The sequence below is a fragment of the Poecile atricapillus genome, chromosome 26 (genome assembly GCF_030490865.1).
Source record: "Poecile atricapillus isolate bPoeAtr1 chromosome 26, bPoeAtr1.hap1, whole genome shotgun sequence".
In the NCBI taxonomy this organism is placed as follows: Eukaryota; Metazoa; Chordata; class Aves; order Passeriformes; family Paridae; genus Poecile; species Poecile atricapillus.
Window position 1 is genome coordinate 3153404 of NC_081274.1, and position 23289 is coordinate 3176692.

A 23289-nucleotide genomic window follows, 5' to 3' on the forward strand; every position below is an offset into this window, starting at 1 on the left:
AAAAGGCCAAGCTGAAGGCAAAGGCCATGGCACAGTTCCTACAGCCCCTGAGGGATCAAGCCCAGGGCCCAAGGGGGCCCCAGCACCCAGGGGACACCCTCGGCCACAAGCACCTGGCACAGGCATTGCCCTCCTGGCCAGGGGACAGCCCACCCAAACAGCCCCTGGCAAGGAATCAGCCTTCCAGCTGCAGGGCACAAGGACACTGCAAGCACAGACAGGAGCACCCTCAGCACCAGCAAGTCCAGCCCTTGATGGACACGGATTCTTAGAGGTCTCACAGCTCCCATTCCACCAGGGACCCACCACACTGCAGCCCTTGGGAACATCCAGGGTGGCTCTGGATCCAGAGGAGACCTTTCCTGATGGGCACAGGGGCCTCTCCATCCACTGGGAATCTTACACCCAAAGGTGTTAGGGAATATTTAAATAATTAAGGGACTAAGTGGGAAAGATGAGTGGAAGTGTTCAGCCACTATTAACCAATGTGGGGGATGGGTGTGAAATGCAGGAATTTTTATTTGCTCACAATTGTGATTGTAATTTACTGGGAAGGGATTTGATGGCTACACTGGGAATGCAAATTAATGTTGCAAAAGGTGATACAGAGGCTGGTTCTGTTGTACCTCTGGGTCAAATGTCTGGCAGAGCCACGGCTGAAGTGAACCCACAAGTGTGGGCAGCCCCAGGGAAATTGGCAAAATTAGATATGGAGCCTCTCCAAATTTCCCTGAAGCAGCCAGGACAAGAGGTGTCGAAAAGCAATCCCCTGTTCCAAGGGAGGGAAGGAAGGGCTCACAGCCTGTCTGGGAGTCCTGCTCAAGGCACGGCTTGGGGAGCCAGGGATGGCTCCCTAGAATGCTCCTATCCTGCCAAACAAGAAATCCAATGGAATCCACACAATGCTGCAGGACCCAAGAAGAAGAAATGAGATGATGAAACCGAGGCACCCCACACTCTCAGATCCTTACACCATCCTCAACCAGGTGCCCTCCTCACACTGCTGCCATTCACAACTTGATGCAAAAGATGCTTTCTGGGGATCTGCCCACTTCCACAGGATGCAAACACAATTCTGCCTTGGGCTGGCAACAAGAGGTAGAAGGGAAAATGCTCAAGACATGGACGGTCCTTCTGCAGGGATGCACGGAAGCACCGGCCTGACTGGGGCAAGCCTTGCAGGAAATATCAAAGGAATTGACCTCACCCCCAGGGACTGGCTTAATGCAGGTTGTGGATGACTTGATCCAGTCAGGAGGACAAGGAGAAGAGGGAGAGGAAGCCTCTGTGTAATGGCTTCATTCTCAGGCAAAAAAGCAGCTTTGAGTACCTGGAAAAAAAGGAAGAGCAAATGGTAGAGAAAATGGTTAAATATTTGGGACATTTTTTGACTGAGGGACTGTGGTGTATTGATTCAGAGAGGGTTCAGGCAATCTCAGAAATAATGTTTCCCAGGACAAAAATGGAGCTGGAACAATTCTTAGGATAACTAAGGAACTGCAGAAGCTGGACTGAAGATTCTTTGTTCTAGCCTGAGCATTGTGTGACTTTCTTAGCCCCAGATAGCCTCAATGTTATGGAGTGGACATAAGAAAGAGAAAAAAACTTAACAAAATTAAAAAAATAAAATTATTGATGCTTCAGCCATGGCTCTTCCAGACTCAGAAATCTGAATTGGAAGGGAATATTAAACAGGCCACCCCTGAGCCTGCACTGAAGGCAACGCAGCAGCAGCCAGGGCTCCCCAGCGGGGGAAGCCCCTGGGCCTGCCCACAGATCCTCTGCTCAAATCCTCGGCCTGGCCACCCTCCTTTGCCATCTCCAGCCACTGCAGGACAATCCTTGCTCTCACTCTTGCAGCTTCAGCCCTTTCTGTGCCTGCCCTCGCCACAGCTGCTGGGGAAGGCACCGGGACAATTCCACTCTGCCTCTCAATTACATTCACACTCTGCCCTGCCTGGGATTAGCTGCTGCCAAAATAGACCAACTTTAAAATGGCTTCAAATCTTATTTACCTGGTCACACTAGGTTTCTCTTTGCCTTGGGGAAAGGAATTTTAATCTTTCTTTTCCACCACTCAGCAGAGATGTGTTTAACATTTCAACAGACTGCATAAAGGTAACAATTGAAATTTTAAATCGCTGGGAATGGGAGGATATAAAGTGTCTAAAGAAAAGGCACAAATTGCCTGGCAGACTGTGATTTACCTGGGGTGTGAAATCTCACAAGGGCAGTGTAAGCTGGGTACTAATCGTATTCAAGCCATTTGTGCCATTCCAGAACCCCAGAACCTACATGAGCTACAAGTTTTCCTTGGGATGACAGAGCGGTGCCGCCTATGGATCATGGACTATGGACTAATTGCAGAGCCCCTGTATGAAGCCCAGAAGACACAACCTCTTACCTGGGGCAGACCACAGAAGGAGGCCTTCCTCAGACTGAAGGAGGCATTGACAACAGCTCCTGCGTTAGGATTGCCTGATCTATCCAAAGATTTTCAGCTGTTTGTGCATGAAAGATCACACCCAGCACTGGGAGTGCTGACCCAACATTTGGGAAGCTGGAAAAGGCTGGTAGGCTGCTTTTCCAAACAACTTGACAACGTGAGTGCCGGATGGCCTTCATGCCTGCGGGCAGTTGCAGCCACTGTGATGCTGATCCAAGAAGCCAGGAAACTCACGATGGGTAGACACACAGATGTCTATGTGCCACACATGGTGACCACTGTTTTAGAACAAAAGGGGGGCCATTGGTTATCTCCAAGCAGGATGATGAAATTCCAGGTAATCCCAACTGAGCAGGATGATGTCACATTAAAGACAGCTAACCTTTTGAATCCAGCTTTGTTTCTTGCCAGCAAACACATCTGCCCAACGAGCAGAACTGGCTGCTTTAACCAGGGCATTAGAGCTGAGTGAAGGGAACAAAGTAAATATCTGGACTGATTCAAAACATGCTTTTGGAGTGGTGCATGTACACAGGGCACTGTGGAAAGAAAGAGGACTGCTGTCTTCTCAAGGTACACACATTAAACATCAAGATGCAGTCCTGCAATTAATAAAAGCAGTACAAAAGCCTGAGCAAGTAGCAATCATGCACTGCAAAGCTCACCAATCAGGAAACTCCAAAATTCATGAGGGAAATTGGAAAGCAGACTGGACAGCCCGACAAGCTGCTCGAGAAGTGCAAACTGCAATGGCATTGATACCTTTAAAAACGAATGTATCTCAATTCAATTTACCCCCAGAACCAAAATATTCAATAGAGGATGAGAAATTGGGACGCTCACTGAATGCACAAAAGAATTCAGAAGGGTGGTATGTGACTACACAGGGACAAGTAGTGGTACCCCCTCGATAATGAGAGAAGTTCTACAAATTAAACATAATGAATGTCATTGGAGTGCAGAGGCATTGGTGAAATTGTTAAAACAAAGTTTAATTTCAGTACAGATGTCAACAATGGCAAAATCAGTAATGTCAAAATGTGAAATTTGCTTAAAGAACAATCCAGTGGCTAGATGACAGGCACAATTAGGGAAAACCAGGAGATTATTGGCAAGTAGATTTTGTAGAATTACCAAGAACACGAGGATTCAAATATCTATTGGTAGGGCTTGACACATTTTCAGGATGGCCAGAAGCTCTTCCCTGTCGCACAAATCAAGCAAAGGAGACAGTCAAGTGGTTGCTGCAAGAAATCATTCCAAGATTTGGGGTGCCTCTAGGAATATCATCAGATAGGGACCCACATTTCACAGCCACAGTAGTGAGGGAGGTGAGTAGGTTACTGGGAATAGCTTGGCATCTCCATACACCATGGAGACCCCAATCCAGTGGACAGGTAGAGAGGATGATTGAGACATTGAAGAGGCAAATCAGCAAAATATGCCAAGAGGCTAAATTGCAGCAGCCACAAGCTTTACCAATAGCACTGCTGAGGATTTGGATAAAGCCTAGAAGCGGGATGTCAGTCAGTCCTTATGAGATATTGGATGGGAAACCATATGAATCCCCTGAACCTAATCCAAATGTACATGTTACAGGGAAGCAAGAGGTGTAGAATTATGTTCTGTCTCTTGGAAAAGCTCGAGCTCAACTTCGGAGCACCCTTGTGTGGAATAGGCCACTGACTCTTGAGAATCCAGTTCATGACATCCCCCCGGGAGATGAAGTGTACGTTAAAAGCTGGAACGAAGAACCATTAAAAGAAAGGTGGAATGGACCCTATCAGGTACTGTTAACTACCTTGACAGCAGTCAAAGGAGCTGGACTGGATCCCTGCATACATTACACCAGAGTGAAGAAGGTTTCCCCTGCACTGTGGACTGCACAAACTGTAGGGCCAACAAAGCTGCAGATAAAGCGGGTTTGATTGTTTCAAATGTCTAGGTTGCTGGTGACTGTAATGGTGATTATTTTATGGCCTTTAGGGCCATCAGTTGGAATCAATGTTACCTTGGGATGTGAAATGCAAAAGGATCAGCTGAAAACTCTTCATTTTAGAATGAAGAGGGATGTGGGGGTGCAGCCAGAAACACAGGTGATAAAAGTCTCTAATCCTATTCAGGCAGAAAATGGGATGATTGCATTAATTAAAGATTTTGCCAACATGCAAAACACCAGCAAAATAACTGCCTGTCTGCCAATACCAAAGGCAGCAGGAGACCAAATAAATTGGGGAATTATAACATCAAAATTTCCTGAAATACAAAAGAATAAAAATGAAAATGTGAGCTGTGTATTGCAAATAGATTACAAGTACCCAAATAAGACAGTGTTTGAAAATGCTGTGAAGCCAAAGTATTCATCTACATGGGATTGTCATGAAAATGGAGGAAAGTATGAACCAAAACTAGGCTGGGATGGGGGATTAGGGAATTATGGATGGTGTTATGAAAAGATAGGAAAGGTCATTAAAGAAAAGATTCCAGTATCGAAGTGGAAGTGTGAAGGACAGGAAGGAAAAGATCGGGCTGAAGCTTGGGACAGTGCATGGTCAATGAGTGTGCTTCAGAAATTCCAATCTATGGCAGATAGCCCTTGGTGCATTAAGTGGGAAGGCTCTGAAAATGAAACAGATCCAGGGGTATGGAACACTGCAACCAGTAGTAGAATGGAGGCAGACAAAGTGAATTGGTGGGTATGGAACAAAACTTAGGACTGTACTTCTGATGATGAAGAAATAAAACAAATGCCAACACTTGTGGTAGCTCTGCAAATTGGATGTGCCTGCAGAGGAATCAAACATAAACAAGGGGAAATAAATGACAAGACAGGACAAGTGATCCAAAAGGTAATATGGAGCACAAGTACAATTCAGAGTCCAGGCCAATTTGGATGGGCAGCAAGCGATGGCACCTGGACAACACATTTGCCTGTAGGTGAAAAAGTAAAAGAGATTACTTTAGGCCTCCCCACCTTATGCCCAATTTGGAAAACGTCCCCATTCAAGGGAGAACATGAACTTCTGCAAATAAGGACGAGACAAGAAGTTCAGGAAAACAAAATTGAAGATAAAGAAAGATGGCAGGAACCCTCCAGTAGTGTAAAATTTGAGTGGGCCCTGGAATCCTTGTTTGGTCCAATACCAAATTATAACAATAGAAAGATGTTGTACAAAATTACAGGCCATGTAGAAAGAGATTGGCAAGAGTTACCAAAGAGGGATTTAGAGAGCTAAATGTACAATTACAAGCCACGACTAAAATGACCCTGCAAAACAGATTGGCTTTAGATATGTTATTGTTGAAAGAACACGGAGTATGCGGGTACCTAAAAGGACAAATTGATCACTGCTGCATCCACATCCCAAATGGAACTGCAGATGTAGAACACAACATTAGCCCATTAAAACAAATAGACCATGAAGCACAGAAAGAGAGGGAAGATCTGACCACAAGTTGGGTAGATAAAAGTTTTGAAGGCTTAGGATGGAATGTGAGCTCCTGGATCAAATCTATTCTTGAGAGTCTGATAATCCTACTAATTGTGTTCTTAGCAATCTGGTTAATCTGTGCAGTTCTGAAAGGAGAGATAAAGAAAAGAGTATCCTGGAACCAGAAGATAATAAAGGCACTGACACGGGACAGAGATCCACATCCACATTTGTCATCTCTAAGTCCTCCAGAGTGTAACAACGCTTACGACAACTGTGGATTCGAAGATGAACATCAAGTATAAACTCAGAAAAAGGACTGTATACAGTGAAAGCATTGCACTTATTATAGCAAAGTGAAATATATTGAATGTGGGGAAAAACGTTACTATGGGGTTAAATGTTTCTGAAAATGTTTCTTAAAATCATGTAGAGGTAGGTCACAAGAATGCTTGGTATTAGGGATGGTCTAGCAAGCTGAAATGTTTACGGTAATGAGAACTGGTACTTGGGGTCTCCAAGATACCCACCCAGAGATAAGATTTGTACATGTTCATGCAAGGATGAGCTAAGTCTCATGAAACAACATGGACAAAGTTAATGAAGCAATATTAATAAAGCAATATTCATAAGGTGGTTATAGTGATTACTGCTACAGCTGAAACTGTAGAAATATGTGCACTTTGGACAAAGATGATGGAGCTAGATTTGGGTTGCTGATACCCCCAGCTCCTGCGCGCTTCAATAAAGCACCTGCACATAATCAGTCTGTGATTATGTGTGTTCCTGAACTCTAACAAAGACAGATCAAAAACTTCCAAAACACCAAAAATCTGATATCCCCCCAAAATAGAAAGATTCTGCCCCCACAAAAAAACAAAACTCCAACATTCAGCCCAATAAAGCTCAGAAACTCCAAGATTCAGCCCCGTGGAAATCGTGCATCTCCCTGCCCGGGCACTCGCTGCATGGGGGGGTGAGGGGGGCAATGAGGCCGGGCCGGAGCAGGGGGTGCCTGAGAGAGGCCCCGAGCCCGGGGGAAGCCCCTGCAGAGCCATGGAAGTGGCTCCTGGCCGGACTCGGGGATCCCCCTGGCGATCCCCGCTGGAGCAGCCTGGTCCTGAGGGACTCTGGCCCCTGGCAGGGACCCCAGGCTGCAGCAGGACAAGGATTCCTGTCCCTCAGGGGGAGGCACTGACATCACCTGACTGTGACCCCCATCCCTGTGCCTCTGGGCGGGGAGGGGGACGGAGAGGGGCACAAAGTTAAGCCCGGGAAGGAGGGAGAGCTGGGGGGAAGATGGATTTCCGTAAGAATTACTTAATTTCTCATTTTCTTCCTCTGACACGTTGGACAATAAATTCAATTAATTTCCCCAAGTCAGGTGTGCTGTGCCCGTGACCAAGGATTGAACTGTCCCCACCCTCATCCAGACCCCCGAGCCTTTCCTTGTGTGTTCTGCTCCCCGCCCAGGGCAGGAAGGAGAGTCACAGAGTTTTGGCCTCGCTCCGGCATAGCCCTGCTCCATCCCGGACTCACCCCCAGCTCGCAGCGCCCTCAGCTCCCGGGCACCCCGAGCTCCCGGCGCTTCAGCGCAGCGGCGCTTCCTTGGCCTCCTGCCCGGGCCGGGCCCAGCGCCGGGGCCGCTCCTCAGCCCAGGCTGCCGAGAAATGGCGGAGCTCAGCCCAAGGCAGGCGAGGCCGTGCCGTGTGCAGAGCCCGCCGCTGGCTGCGATTGGCTGCTTCTGCCGTCACTCGTGGCTCTGGCGCGCGCTGATTGGGCAGAGCGGGGACAAGCCCGGCCCCGCTGGCGCCCCCAGGGCGGCCGTGGGGCAGGAGAGCCGCCATTGCCGGAGCGTCTGTGCGGGCCCGGCAGCGGCGGCAGCAGCGGCCGGAGCCCGGTGAGGCGGCGGCGGAGCTCGGAGGCGGCCCCGGCCATCGCAGGTGGGAGCCGCGCTCGGTTCTGCGGGGGCTCGGGGCTCGCTGCGGGCCCGGGAGGGGGCGGCAGGGGGCTGTGGCGGGTGGCTTGTGCCGTGGCCGGCCCGTGTTGGCCCTGGGCTGAGGGCGCTGCGGGAGCGGCTGCCCGCGGTCTCCTTGCCGCTGGGGCCTCGGCAGGAGGCGGTGGCGGAGCAGCGCTGGCTCGTCCCGCTTCGTGTCGGGAGGCCGGAGGTGGCTGCGCTGTGCCCGGGGCTGGGCGGGAAAATTCCCGGCGCCAGAGGTTTGTGTGGCCCAAGGAGCCAGAGGAGTGGTGTGCGAGTGACTTTATTGCTGCCCAAAGGGAGAGGCCATGGGCCATTTGCCGTGCGCTCTCTCCGGTTGTTGGAGGACGCGGCCTCGTTTTTGTCCTGATTTTCCCGGCCGCATGTCCCTGTCCCTTTGCCCAACACTGGCGGAGGTGCTTGGAAGGTTCAGCCTTCCCGATCCGCCTGCTGCATGTCCTTTTTGTATAACACCCGATATTCCTGGCTCTGTGAAGTGTTTGTTCTTCTGGAAGTTCATGAATGTGTCGGGAGTTGGTCTGAGCAGCAGTCCTTGTCAATTAGTAACGTTTTCTGACACTGATGGTTTCTCCCATTGTTGCCTTATGTACAAGTCCCTGGCCCCATCTCCAAGCAGATTCACTCATTGCCTGTGTTTTTTCTTCCTGGGTGTTCTTTGGTTTTGGGATTGCTCTCAGTGCCCTCATTCTCTGTCCTTTTGTAGCCGTTTGTGGCTTAGGAGGCCTGGCTGCCACCTGCATCCCCTTGCTCAGCTGCTGAATGAGCTGCACTCAGCAAGGTGTGGTGCATGGTAAAAAGATGAGAGTTGCTGTAGCACATGAGAGGAGAAACAGCATTTGTTTAACCCATGGTCTGTGAGGGAAGCACAAAACTGTGTCCCATTCCTATCCTTTCCACGTTTGGAGAAGTACATGAGCTGCTTTGCTGTTTCCTTTGTTATCTGTTTTACTACTTTTCCATTGCCATCTATCTGCCAAGAGTAGTTTAAGTTACTTAACTTTTCCACAAACTCTGCCTCGATTTTCTGCTAAAAGATAATGTGATCCCATCCCATGGTGAAATGTTGTGTTCCTCATCTGAGTGGATTGGTTGGAGGGAAGGTCAGGAGCTGGAGCTGTGTGGTTGGTTATTATTTCAATGACATCCTGTAATCTAATTATGCCATTGAAATGATAAATGGTTTCTCTGGTACCTGCTATGAATTCATCAGCGTTCCCAGGGTCTGGTCCATGGTATTGCAGGATTTGTTCTGGTGATCGTTCGTCTTTTCCCCATTTTTGAGTGCTCACTCCGGATATGCGAAATAAAAAGAGCTCTATAACTCGCAGAGTAGTTATAAGAGTAGGTATGAATTTATTCAACGCTGAGGTGGATGGGGGATATCTCCTCTGAAAAGCATGCACACCTTTTTGATTTGGTTTTCTCTTTTTTTCTTTTACAGACTAGGTTTACAAGATACGCCTAGTACATATTCATTTTTTAACTCTGCTTGTCCTCACTTCATATTACAATTAACTCCATGCCTCTTTCATTCCTCTGGCCACCTTTTGGAACTTTAAATCTGTTCTTTCCGGCTTAGGGCCTGAAGAATCTCCTTTATCTTGTGGTGCCTTTGTCTTTGCATCTTGTTTGTGTATTCTGGCTCCTTATCTTATCTTGCAGTCTGACTCTTTTCTTGTTCTTGTGGATCAGCGTGTCAGGGTATGGTTTTTGTCAAACCCCACTTTTAGTCAAGCATTTCTTTGTGTTTATTTCCTACTTTTTAATTTCTGTTTCACTCCAGCCAGGGCTGCATCAATTGTCAGCTTTTCTCTCATTAAATCATCACATACTTGGATTCCCAACTGATTTCACTGAACTTGTGGTGGCAAATAAAGCACAGTGGATTTATTTATGGTACACCCTATATAACACAGACAGAGACAGCACATGTTGGAGTGGGGACAGGGATGATTCCCTCCCACTTGTTTTAGTGCAGTTTTCACAACATTCTCCATTTTCTGTTCTCCTTTGCAGCTTAACCAATTTGTGTTGCAGAGTCAGATATCCTCACAATGGGCTCTGCCTTTAGCTGTGCAAATTCCATCTGTGCAAGCTGGCAGAGCTTGGGCTGAGGGGCAGAGGGAATTATTCCAATTCCTCCTGCAGGCAGGAAGCCCCTGGGCCATTGTGCAGGCTTTGGGCTATCAGTGTTAATTTGCATTTCTAAAGCTCCTCTCCTGGCTGCCTGGAACAAAGCTTCTCTTCCAGGGCAGACGTCCCCTGACTCACACGTGGCACCCACAGAATCTGCTTTTATTTTTAGTTTTTTTTTTAACAATATTTTATTAACTGTTTATGTGTTAAAGCGCCAACTTTAAAGCTCTTCTAGTTTTCAAAGTGCAGCTTAAAGGTGAACATAAGATAACCCATACCATCATTTTGTCATGACTAAGAGTCACGTAGAAATATAAAACAAAAATGAGAAAGCAATCAAGTGTTTTCTTTTTATTCTCCTATGCCTAAAAACTGATTCTCACACCACTGGCCCAAACAGAAGCGACAATATAGAAGTAAAAATACTATGGAAATTTATTCTAACAGTGTAATCCTTTCACTGAAACTGTGAAAAGTAAAAACTCTCCACAATGTCTTTAGAGAAATAAGGTGTTACTTGATTCTGGCCAGAATGTGCAACAGGAATAATTTCATGCACACTTAGGCTGGGTGTGCAGAGAAAATCATTCCATGACACATGAATTTGACTAGATTTTCCCTAAATTTATACAGTCAGTACCCGTAGAAATCCCTTGGTTTAATGTTCATTGGTTTCAAGGTGTGGAGTTGTTAGGATTTGGTCTTCTGTTGCAGCCGGATTTCTGTGCCTGTGATGTGAATTAGGTGGGCACTCCTGGATTTCCTGCTCAGCCTTTTCCAGACCAGGTGTCTCCAGCTGTGCCTGGGGCAGTGTCTGGGGTGGATGTTGGTTGATGTTTGCTGCTGGGTGTTGATGTTTTGTTGATGGTCGTTATCTGGGGGAGAATCTTTTGGGCTATTCCCAGTCTGTTGAGATGTTAAATACATCTCTGCTGAGTGCTGGTAAAGAAACATTAAAATTCCTTTCCCCAAGACAAAAGGCAAACCTACTGTGACCAGAGAAATAAGATTTGAAGCCATTTTAAAGTTGGTCTATTTTGGCAGCAGCTAATCCCAGGCAGGGCAGAGTGTGAGTGGAATTGAGAGGCAGAGTGGAATTGTCCCGGTGCCTTCCCCAGCAGCTGTGGCGAGGGCAGGCACAGAAAGGGCTGAAGCTGCAAGAGTGAGAGCAAGGATTGTCCCGCAGTGGCTGGAGATGGCAAAGGAGGGTGGCCAGGCCGAGGATTTGAGCAGACGATCTGTGGGCAGGCCCAGGGGCTTCCCCCGCTGGGGAGCCCTGGCTGCTGCTGCGTTGCCTTCAGTGCAGGCTCAGGGGTGGCCTGTTTAATATTCCCTTCCAATTCAGATTTCTGAGTCTGGAAGAGCCATGGCTGGGGCATCAATCATTTTATTTTTTTCATTTAGTTAAGTTTTGTTCTCTTTTTTATGTCCCCTGTCTAACACTGACGCTATCTGTGGCTAAAGAAGCACACAATGTTCTGGCTAGAAGAGAGAATCCTCAATCTGGCTCCTGCATTTCCCTGTTAATTGTAGGAATTGTCCCTTTTTAATCCTGGGAAATGTTATTTCTGAGATTTCATGAACCCTCTCAGGGTCAATAAAACACAAAGCTTCATTCAAAATAGGTCTCAAATATTTAACCATTTTCTCCACGATTTGCACTTTTTTTTCAGATACTCAAAGCTGCTTTTTTGCCTGAAAATGAAGCCATTTCATAGAGGCTTCCTCTACCTCTTTTTGTCCTCCTGACTGGATCAAGTCATCCACATCCTGCATTAAGCCAGTCCCTGGGGGTGAGGTCAATTCCTTTGATATTTCCTGCAAGGCTTGCCCCAGTCAGGCCGGTGCTTCCGTGCATCCCTGCAGAAGGACCGTCCATGTCTTGAGCATTTTCCCTTCTACCTCTTGTTGCCAGCCCATGGCAGAATTCTGTTTGCATCCTGTGGAAGTGGGCAGATCCCCAGAAAGCATCTTTTGCATCAAGTTGTGAATGGCAGCAGTGTGAGGAGGGCACCTGGTTGAGGATGGTGTAAGGATCTGAGAGTGTGGGGTGCCTCGGTTTCATCATCTCATTTCTTCTTCTTGGGTCCTGCAGCATTGTGTGGATTCCATTGGATTTCTTGTTTGGCAGGATAGGAGCATTCTAGGGAGCCATCCCTGGCTCCCCAAGCCGTGCCTTGAGCAGGACTCCCAGACAGGCTGTGAGCCCTTCCTTCCCTCCCTTGGAACAGGGGATTGCTTTTCGACACCTCTTGTCCTGGCTGCTTCAGGGAAATTTGGAGAGGCTCCATATCTAATTTTGCCAATTTCCCTGGGGCTGCCCACACTTGTGGGTTCACTTCAGCCGTGGCTCTGCCAGACATTTGACCCAGAGGTACAACAGAACCAGCCTCTGTATCACCTTTTGCAACATTAATTTGCATTCCCAGTGTAGCCATCAAATCCCTTCCCAGTAAATTACAATCACAATTGTGAGCAAATAAAAATTCCTGCATTTCACACCCATCCCCCACATTGGTTAATAGTGGCTGAACACTTCCACTCATCTTTCCCACTTAGTCCCTTAATTATTTAAATATTCCCTAACACCTTTGGGTGTAAGATTCCCAGTGGATGGAGAGGCCCCTGTGCCCATCAGGAAAGGTCTCCTCTGGATCCAGAGCCACCCTGGATGTTCCCAAGGGCTGCAGTGTGGTGGGTCCCTGGTGGAATGGGAGCTGTGAGAGCGCTAAGAATCCGTGTCCATCAAGGGCTGGACTTGCTGGTGCTGAGGGTGCTCCTGTCTGTGCTTGCAGTGTCCTTGTGCCCTGCAGCTGGAAGGCTGATTCCTTGCCAGGGGCTGTTTGGGTGGGCTGTCCCCTGGCCAGGAGGGCAATGCCTGTGCCAGGTGCTTGTGGCCGAGGGTGTCCCCTGGGTGCTGGGGCCCCCTTGGGCCCTGGGCTTGATCCCTCAGGGGCTGTAGGAACTGTGCCATGGCCTTTGCCTTCAGCTTGGCCTTTTGCTCATCCCTTGCTGCATTCAGCTGCTGAGCCTTTGGGAGCAAGTGCTGCAGGGGCTTCTTGTGGCCCTGCTGCAGCCCCCCTCAGTGCCTGTGGGTGCTCATCCTGTGGCAGCTGCTGAGCTTTCTGCAAAATCCTTCCTTTCTGCAGGGACCCAGCACAAAATGCTTAAAAGATCATCTGGATCCTTGCAGGTGTAATCCCCATTTCTGAGCTGTTCCTTCCTGGTGCTGGCTGTGCTGAGGCTCCCCTCCCCAGCCCGTATCCCAGAGCCGGTCCCTGTCCTGCCGCAGTGTCCAAAGGCGGCCCCCCCGGCGGGCAGGGCCGGCAGCTCCACGGGGCCGGGCAGCGGCCGGGGCGTCCCGCAGCCTCCTGGGGGCCGGGGGCCACTGCCGGCCCTGCCCGGGGGGTGCTGGGGTCAGGCAGCGCCCGGCGCTGAGCCCCGGCTGCCCCACAGCCCCGGCCCGGCCCCACAGCTCCCCACAGGCCCCCAGCCCGTGCTCCCGGTGCCGCAGCTCTGCGCCCGCTCCTGCCGCTCCCAGCTCAGAGAAACCCCCTGAAATCCTGACCTCCTTGTTTTCCTGTCCTGGAAAACTGGGATACAAAGGATCTGAGTCAGCTGGCAAATTCTGAGGATAAGACCCTTCTGAAAAACATCCCAGTCCTCAGTATTTTTCTCTTTCTCTTCTTTTCCATCATTCTTTTTCTTACCCCATAGATTGCTCTTGTTGCTTCTTGCCTTAAGCACATTCCTGCACACTCCCCTTCAGCCAATCCCTTCCCAGCACACCAACACCATCCATCCCCTGTTGTCTAAATCCCTTCTGGACTTCCCTTCTTGCCCCCCTGGGTGTCCATGTCCTTAATTCCCTCTGGGAGAATGTGCAAACGACCTCAACATGCTCCCAAGGGACCCTTGAGAGATATTTTGGGACCCTCATCCCTTTTGCTGGGACCCCATTGTGGCTTTCCCTTTTGTCCCCTTTCTGGGTGCCCTGCCATGTTTACTCCCCGAAGATGCCACTGGAGTCACTGCTGAGATTTTCAGTGCTCTCTCCCTGCCGACTCTTGAGAGCCCCCCTGATCCGTCCCTCGTCTGTCTCCTGCTCACTCTCGGGTACCCAATCAATCCCCGGTGCCGCCGCCAGCCGAGGGAGCCGATCCCCCAAACTGGGTGAGGCACCTTCAGCTGCACTCAGTGCCCGCCGGCCCGGACGGTGGAAGGAATTGCGGAGGAGCCCCAAGATGTGTGGAAAAATTGACATCCCCAGAGGTTTCTGTCCACAAGGAAGACAGAGGAGTCCTGTAAAAGTAATTTCATTCATACAAAAGGTAGAGGCCATGGGACAATTTCCATGGTGTCTCTCCTGTTATTGGAGGACACAGCCTCCTTTTCATCTGAATTTTCTTGGCCACATCTCCCTCTCCCTTTCCCCATTGGCTGAAGTACTGGAGAGGTGCAGACTTCCCAATGCACCTCCTACATACCCCCTTAATATGCACCCCACTTTTGTATAGCTAACGATATTGATGGCTGTGTTAAGTCTTTGTTGTTCTTCTGGAAGTTGATGAATTTATCAGGACCTTGGCTGAGCAGCAGTCTGTGTCATCAATTAATAACATTTTGTGCAGCTGATGGCTCCTCCTGTCACTTCCTTATGTCCACGTCCCTGGCCCTATGTGCAATGAGGTTGACGGGATCAGTTTGTAAAGAGCCTTTGTTGTTGTTCCTTTGCTGGGGTTCCCCCGTTTTGGGGCCATCCCCCCTGGAGCAGGGTGTCCCCCCTTGGTGCAGGCGCAGGGCTCAGGCAGGGCTGAGGCAATCAGAGCGCGCGGCGCTGATGACTCATCAGTGTCCAGGCAGAGCCGCAGCTGCCAGCGTTCCCCAGCTGGAGCCCAGCTGCGCCCCTCCCCCCCGGGCCTTGGCGCCCCCCTTGAGGGGAATTTGGGGAGGTGGGAGGGGGGAGCGCCAAGGCCGGGCCCCCCCGCGCTGTGGTGGCGGGAGCGGCTGCAGTGGGGAGCGAGTGCGGGAGGAAGCGGCCGAGAGCCCAGCGCTGCCCCAGGCCGAGCTGGCCCAGCTCCATCCGTGCCCCTGCGGTGGGATGCTGTGGGACTGGGGGGGAAGAGGGAGGCGGCAGTGGGTGCTGGGCCTGGGAGCAGGAGGAGAAGGGAAGGAGGAGAAGGGCTGAAGAACCAAATGGTCAAAATATGTTGGGGTTGTGCAGAAGGAGGAGGAGTAGTGTGACATAGAGCACAGACACAGAAGGAAGAGGAGCAGAAACAGGAAGCAGCACAAAGTTCCTCCCTGTATCTGCAGCTCCCCCAGCCCCAGGAGCATTTCCCCCCCCCCCCCCCCCCCAAATGCAGCAGGTGACTGGGGAGGGGAATAACCATTTTCACAGGTCTGAATCTTGGTGTTTCTGAGCTTTATTGGGCTAAATGTTGGTGCTTTGGTTTCTTGCAGGGGCTGAACCTTTCTATTCTGGAGGGGGTTTTGGCCAAATCTCGTTGTTTGATTAGTTTTTGATCTGTTTTCATGATTGGAGGTTGTTTGGGCAGAATCTTTGTGTCCTGGATGTTCTTATAAACACAAGATGCCCAATGACTTCCTGAGATGAACTTGGGCAAGGAGAAAACCCCAGTCCAAGGTGCTCTCCTGTTGTTTTTTTCCCCCCAACCAGGATTTTACGGTCCCAAACTGTGTTGAGATGGAAGAGAAGAAAAAGGCCCAGAGATCCCACACGAGGAGGGGCTGCAAACCCAGCCCAGGGAGCTGCGAGGAGGAAAGATCCCCCCAGTGCCAGGAACAGGGCCAGAGATCCAGCCAGAGCTCAGAGCTGGGGGAGAAGCCCCACAAGTGCTTGGAATGTGGGAAGGGCTTCAGGTACAGCTCTGAGCTGCTTCGGCACCAGGTGATCCACACTGGGGAAAAGCCCTACGAGTGTGGAAAATGTGGGAAGAGCTTCACAAAAATGTCTCACCTGAGGCAACATCAGGTGATCCACACGGGGGAAGACCCTACAGATGCTTGGAATGTGGGAAGAGCTTTGGGTGGAGCTCCACCCTGCGAAATCACCAGCTCATCCACAGTGGGGAGAGGCCCTACGAGTGTCCCCAGTGTGGGAAGAGGTTTCGGACCAGCTCTGATGTCCTCAAACATGAGCGGATTCACACAGACGAGAGGCCCTTCCGCTGCCCCGACTGTGGGAAGGGCTTCAACCGCAACTCCAACCTCACTCTCCACCGGCGCATCCACACTGGGGAGAGGCCCTACGAGTGTCCCCAGTGTGGGAAGAGGTTTCGGACCAGCTCTGATGTCCTCAAACATGAGCGGATTCACACAGACGAGAGGCCCTTCCGCTGCCCCGACTGTGGGAAGGGCTTCAACCGCAACTCCAACCTCACTCTCCACCGGCGCATCCACACTGGGGAGAGGCCCTACGAGTGTCCCCAGTGTGGGAAGAGCTTCTCACAGAGATCTACCTTGACCCAACACCAACGGAGGCACCAGTAAGGGAAGCCCTGCGAGTGCCCCGAGTGCAGGAAGAGCTTCGTGCGCTGCTCCAGCTCCATCCCCCATGGGAGGATGGGCGTTGGATGATCCCCAGTGACCCCCGTTGGGCAGAGCCCTGGTGATCCGTGATCCTGGTGATCCGTGTTGGGAAGACACCTGGCTGGGAGGCTCCACATCTTCCTGGCTCCCTGTGGGCACCTGGATGAACACTGGGACAGGGACATCTATTGGGACACAGACCAACAATGGGAATTCCTTGAGGAGATTTGATTGGTTGACTTTCAGTCCTAGAGAACCTTTTGCTGCTGCCTTAGGATCTCTGTGGGCAGAGAAAAGGGGGTATCATCAGTGGGTGTCCTTGGGGGGAGCACAAATGCTCTGGGCGAGGGAGTACACAACCCCCAGGACCCCTCCCTGACCTTCTTGCTCAGGTAGAAGCCGAGCCCCAGCACCAGGAAGACGAAGCCCAACAAGGACCCCCAATCCCCATAAGCATCTTGTGGTGGCGCGGCGTTTCACAGCAACCCTGGGGCATCTGCAGAGGTCAGGACCCCCAAAACCTCTCATAGACACCCCATGCCCCTCCAAGGACCCTCCCAGTCTCCCCCAGCCCACCTAGGACCCTCTGAAACCTTTTTTGGAGTCACTAATTTTAAAAAATTAGCTATTTTATAAAAATTAGAGATCTTAGCTAGAGATAGGCCTTGCTGGAAGTAGTTAGAGTTAATGATAAAGTGAGAAGCAGGATTTGCGATAATGAATCTCGGACTTACGTAAAAAATTACTTTTCATTGTATGTTTGTTTAGATGTGCTTATAATGAGAGAAGAGAAACTGATAAACGGGTTCAGGAAGATCACAGACCTTACATCTGGAAACCCATTTCAAAGTCACAAGGGAAGAAACTGGAGTTGTACCAAATGTCATTTGTAATGTCAACCATTGTAAAGGTAGAAAGGTGAGAGTGAGGAAGAGCGGTTTTCCTTCATCTCTTGATGACCTCTCCTCGCCAAAACCACCCCCTCCTCAAATTAGGGAGCCCACCATGCAGGCATAATAACTTTTTAAACTCATTACTGTGAATTTTAATCCAAAGTGGGGAACGGGTGGTGTTAGCATTGTGAGTATGTATTTGTATTTTGGATATTTAAGACTTTTGTAAATAAATAGACACTGGAATCTTTTGTCAACTTGCAGTGTGTATTAAGGGGATGACTCCCGCACTCGACCAGTGCTGTGATTAAACATCCACTTTGTAACTTTAAACTCTTGGAGAGGTTTTTTTGTCCCTTAACAGATTGATATTAATACTGGATCAATATCACTATTTTGTTAAATCACTCCCAGTCTCTTCCCAGCCTCCCCAGGACCCACCAGAGCCCCTCCTGTTCCTCTCAGGATCCCACAGCCTCCTCCCAATTTCTCCCCAGTGCCCCAGGATCTTCAAACCCTCTCCCAGTCCCTTCCCAGCCCCACCAGGACTCATCAAGACTCCTCCCCTTCTCTTCCCAGCACAACCAACCCCATCCCAATCCCTGCTTTCCAATGCCCAATCTCCTTCCAGCTCCTCCAGGCTCACTCAAATCCCTCCCAGTGACACCCAGCACCCCCAAACTCCCTCCCAGGGTCCACCAGGACCCCAGAACCCCATCCCACCCTCCCCAACATCCTTCAGATCCCTTCCCAGCCACCCTAAGCACCTCAATCCCTTCCCCAGTTTAAACCAGTCTATCTCAAACTCCCTCCCAGTTCCTCCCAGCACACCCCAATCCCCCTCTGGGTCCCCCCAGTGCCTCCCCCGCTGCCCCCGGCGCTGTGGGGGCCGGGCCGTGCCCCAGTGCCGGCTCAGGGGGTGCTCCAGGCTGACGTGCTCCACCTGGCAGCTGGAGCTGAGCCCGCATTGCCGGGGGCGGTTTCCAGCAGCACCAGGAGCTGCTGGCTCCAGTCCCCGCTGGGGAGCACGGCAGTGGCCAGCACGTGGCCCGAGAGCTGCTGCTGGCCCTGGGAGCAGCTCAGCTGGATGTGGGCAGGGGAGAAATCCATCAGGGAGCAGAGCAGGCGGCCGGGGCCGGGCTGGGAGCTCGAGGGCACCAGCGAGATGGACACGCTGGGAGCACTGGGATCAGCGGGGACAGACGGGGATGAGCTTGGGGTGAAACTGGGAGAGATGGGAGAGGAGTGGTGTGGCGTCGGGTGTGACCGGGAACCGGATAGCAGGGACTGGGGTGGCGCTGAAATAGATGAGCGTGGATACTGGGACACTGGATGAGGGCGTAGATGGCTGGGAGTGGAAGGAGGAATTAATTCGAAATGGACTGGGAGTGGGCTAAAAGGAGTGGGAGGGACTCTGGGGCCTCTGGGCCGGACCGTGGTGGCACTGGGCGGGACTGTGGTGGCACTGGGAGGGACTGTGGTGGCACTGGGAGGGACTGGGAATGAAGTGCGCGGCACTGGGAGGCCGAGTCCAGCGCGGGACTCTCGGCTCTGTGGATCTGCCCGGCAACTGATGAGTCATCAGAGAGACGCGCTCTGATTGGCTGAAAGGCGGCAGATCCACGGAGGGAAGAGATGGACAAGAGGAGGCACTTGGTGAGACTGGGATGGACTGGGAGGAGCTGGGATAGACTGGGAGAACCACGGGAGCCATTGGGAGGGACAAGGATCCCCGGGGATGGGAACAAGGAAGGCTGAGTGCTCTGGGGTGCTTCCCCTTCAGCTCCCTTTGAACACTCAGCAGTCACTAACATACGTATTTCTTTCATATTCAAGCTGCATTTAAACTCCTCTTTTTCTCTGTTCTCCACGTTTTTGGTTTTTTCCTCTTTATCTCCTTTAATCCCATCAGCACCAGTAGGATGGGGATGGAGTCTTGGGGTGGGTGTGGGATGAACTAAGGATCCAGCAGAGAAGGGCAAGGCAGAGGGGAGAGGACTCAGCCAACCCTTCTCCTGCTCTCTCCTCCCCCAGGGTGCAGCTAAAGCAAGTCAGACTGGAAAGGATCACACAAATGCTGTGTTCTCCTCCCTCTGAGCCTGGCTGGGGATCCTCAGCTTCAGCCTGGTGCAGTGCCTTAGATTCGCTAATTTGACTTTTTTGGCTAATGCACTAAATTGAAGATGTTTATTATTACTTAATCACCTTTCACCTTTGCCAAGTTCTGCTGCACTGTGTCTGCTTTTCACCCAATAGACTGCTAGCTCACGTACACACATGTGTTTCTTATGATAATACTTAGATTCATAGGTTACTCTATAAAATCACACAATTACAGTTGAAAGCTCTCCACCATCTCACTCAATGCAGTTTGTTATTTACTTATGGCATATTCTTACTTGCAGCTATAGGAACATAAGCTTATGAATTCTTGACTCAGTGTCTGTGAACCTTTAGCATTGCATGAAGCCAAGCTCCTTCCAAGGCTGGAAATCCAACCCTTCAGTATCTGTGGAAGTTTCTGTCTTTCCATTTCCCACAGCACACCAAAGGATTTGTGACACTTTGTGACAGAGGAGAACCTCCCAGGCAATTTTGTGTTTGCTGTAGGGAAGGTTGGGTTGCTCTGCATCAATTCCCAGAGCACCGCAGAGCATTGGCTTTGTGATGTCAGGGCATGGGTGCCACATTGTCGTGGTGACATCCCAAGGTTGCCTTGGTGCACGGAAGGCCTCAGTGTCAGAGCAGCTCTTGGGCTTGCTCAGTGCAGGAGCATCCTCCTGCTTGAGGCGTTTGTCAGTGGGCAGCTGCACACTGACAGGAGCCTTGTTTGTCCTTGAGTGGAGCACAGTCTGCAAACTGGCACAGCAGTGCTACAATGATTGAGCAGCTCGCTGCTGCCGTTTGCACCCTTTATGGCATTGGCTATTCCGGCTATTACCTGACCAACCTGGCACGTAAGTAGAGGTTTTCCCTGGCTGGAACCTGAGCTGGCTTTTGTAGGTCTCCCTGCTCTTTCTTAGTGACCGGGTTGCTATTCAAACAGAAAGACCATGAGGATGCCACTGGTTTGGTAAAGCTCCTGTCAACACCTTCAGCAAAACACGGGGTGTCTGTAGCCAGGGGGCTGCGGGCAGCATTTGCAGGGGTTCTGTTCCCTCCACGGGAGAGCCTGTGGCAGCAGAGTCTGTCATTTCCTCACTTTGCTGGCTCAATGTCTTGGGGTGACTTTACTTTTAAGACAGCTCTGAGAGCTCGGGAAGTTGAAACTGCTGGAGGCTGATGGGAGTTTTTTCTCCTGACTAATTACTGGCCATGTGTGAGAATTGGCAGCAGTTTTAACAATTGAGAAGTGAGATCAACCTGTGAACACCACCTTAAGATGTAAGGCCGGGAATTTCTTGCTCTCTTTGGTTTCTGGCTTCTGACGAGGTCACAGGGCTCTGTCTCGGCCTCCTCCCCCCCTCCAGGCCGGACAAGGCCGCAGAGGGCGGGGTGGGGGGAGAAACGGAGCCAGCCTGGCCTGACTTGGTTTGCAGTTTCTGCCACTGAACTGAAACCTGACACCATCAACATCTGCAGCTTTAGCAAGATTTTAACTCTTTTACTACCTGGATGAGACTTGCAGATTAATCCTTTGTTTCCAGAGAGAGAGAAAGGGAGTGATCAACCATCAACCCATCAAAGAGAGTGAAGAAAAAAATTAAATTTAGAGGGGGAAGAGAAATAAGGAGATGCTTTAATAAGCTGAAATATTTTTCTGTTAAAGCTATGGAGATGGACAGTAGTGTTCTAAAAAAAACTCCTTTAATTCATGACAGAGAATATTGGGAGGAATGGAGTGTTTCCAAGTGTGGATTTTGAGCAAATGATGAAGTAGTTGTGACACTGTGAGATGCTGGAACAGAGGGGGAGAAGTAATAGTTGAAGATTTGTGGCTTTTAAGAAGCAAAAAGAAAACTGCTGTTTCCAGGAGGGCTCACAAAAACAGATAATTTTTGCCTTTGAATAACTAATTCATAAAAATGACATCCCTAGTCTCATGACCCATAACACACCTCAGAGTGATGTGAAATGGGAGGAGACAACTGATGGCAGATTTCCGGGCAGCTGGCATCAGAGAAATAGAAAGCTATGAAGAAAAAGAGTTTTCTTGTGAAAAACTCCATAGATTGCAGAAGAAGACTTCTGTTTCTCTACAAAGACTGATGAAAAGACTCTAGCAGGAATTGGGACTGTTGTAAACACCAAAGTTCCAAAGTGTTTTTGTCTCTATGTTGTCATGTAAACAAGGGAATGGTTGGGTAGTGGGGGAGAAAAGGATTGTTCTAGAAGTTTTATTCTGGTTTCTTATTCTTGTAGTTTTTGTTAATAAACTTTCTTTATTCCATTTAAGTTTGAAGCCTGTTTTGCTCTTGTTCTAATCCATATCTCACAGCAAGAAATAAGTAAGTTTTCTAGTGATTTTTTAGTTGCTGCTTTAAACCACAACAGTCAAGCAGGACACCTTTGAAAATGTAGACTGGGAGATCTTCTCAGATGCTGTTCTAAATAGGCCACGGTTCTCTCCAGTTTTCTCAAAGAATTTGGTTCATTTTCCTTGCCCACTGCAGGTCATCTGACCCGTGTGTTCAGAGGTGCCGATCCTGAGGTGAGTCAGAAAAGAACATTTGATGTTCCTGGTGTTTCAGAATTGTGGAGGGAACTGTGAGCTTGGCCTGTGGCAGTAGAGTGCAGAGGGCCAGCTGGGTGGGCTGAAAGAAGATCCATTTCCATGTTTACAACAGCAATAGCAAAGGCATTGTTGGCTATTTCCTAATTTTCCATTGCAGAGCTTTAAAAGAACTAAAAACTCAGATTTGCAGAGAGAATGTTGCTTGCTGATAGTAGCCAGGGTGAACTCTCTAATTCAGAGCTATTTGCTGCCTGGCTGAATTAACCCATTTTAATTTACTTGGAGAGACTTAGAATCCCATTGCTATCAAAGCTGATGATTTGTGCTTGGTAGAGCTGGTTGTAGAAATTGAGCTGAATAGAAATAAGGTTCTAAATGATAGGTAGCTGCCTGTCCCTAACTCCACCATCTGTCCACAGAGCCCAGAACCAAGAGCAGACTCTCCTGTGGCTCCCTCTGCTCCTGAAGAAGAGGCCAAAGAGGAGCAAAATGAGCAAAAGGAGCACGAGCCTCCAGCTGTGGTCACAGCCCAGCCTGACCATCCCCAGACAGTAAGTGCCAGTGCTGGGTGCTGCTGTCTTTAGTGCAAGGCAGAGCTGCAAGTTTCTGAGCAGCCAGCACTTGCTGTTGGTGGCTGAGGATGCTGAGTGCTGGAGTCCTGCCAGCACCCAGCCATTCCCCCATCCCGTGGCAGCTGGAAATTGGGCTTTGAGCCGTCGTGCTGAGGCCCCAAAGCGCTGCTGCCTGCGGGTGAGCAGCTGGCTGCTTGGCTCAGTGAAGCTCTGTCTCTTGGCTTCTGCAGTGCCATGGCCAAGGGCTCACACGGCATTTCTGGGGCTCACAGGGCTGGGTTTGTTTGCTTTCCCTTTTTGGAAACCTCTGGATGACCTGGAGAACTGTTCTGCAGTTTTCTTGAGTAATTCTTCACTTCTGCAGAGTCTTTTAGGCCACCTGCTTTTTGGCTTTTGATAAGCTGCAAGATGATTGTGTTGTCCATGAAGCTGTGGCCGGCCATTCTTGTCCTGTGTGGCCAAAGAAACAAACTGCGTAGTTCTGAACCCTTCTTCTGAGGCAAAATCCACAAGGGGCAAGTTTCTGTTGATACGTTTTGTGGTGAAGTCTGCAGCTTTGGAAACTGCATTGGAGCCTAGTGTGGG

The 23289-nt window shown here is 50.1% G+C and overlaps 2 protein-coding genes and 3 pseudogenes across 2 annotated transcripts in view; 2 read left to right on the forward strand and 3 right to left on the reverse strand.

The window, feature by feature from the left end:
- The window catches only part of LOC131588521 (zinc finger protein 850-like), a 497145-nt pseudogene that overhangs the window by 322447 nt on the left and 151409 nt on the right, over positions 1 to 23289 (reverse strand).
- LOC131588505 (zinc finger protein 208-like) overlaps positions 1 to 23289 on the forward strand; it is a 911601-nt pseudogene that overhangs the window by 291181 nt on the left and 597131 nt on the right.
- Positions 1 to 23289, reverse strand: part of LOC131588609 (zinc finger protein 239-like) — a 204302-nt gene that overhangs the window by 35797 nt on the left and 145216 nt on the right. The gene's annotated exons all lie outside the window — the stretch shown is intronic.
- Positions 1 to 23289, forward strand: part of LOC131588535 (zinc finger protein 420-like) — a 99501-nt pseudogene that overhangs the window by 14140 nt on the left and 62072 nt on the right.
- Positions 1 to 23289, reverse strand: part of LOC131588613 (zinc finger protein 239-like) — a 68698-nt gene that overhangs the window by 2990 nt on the left and 42419 nt on the right. The window lies entirely within an intron of this gene.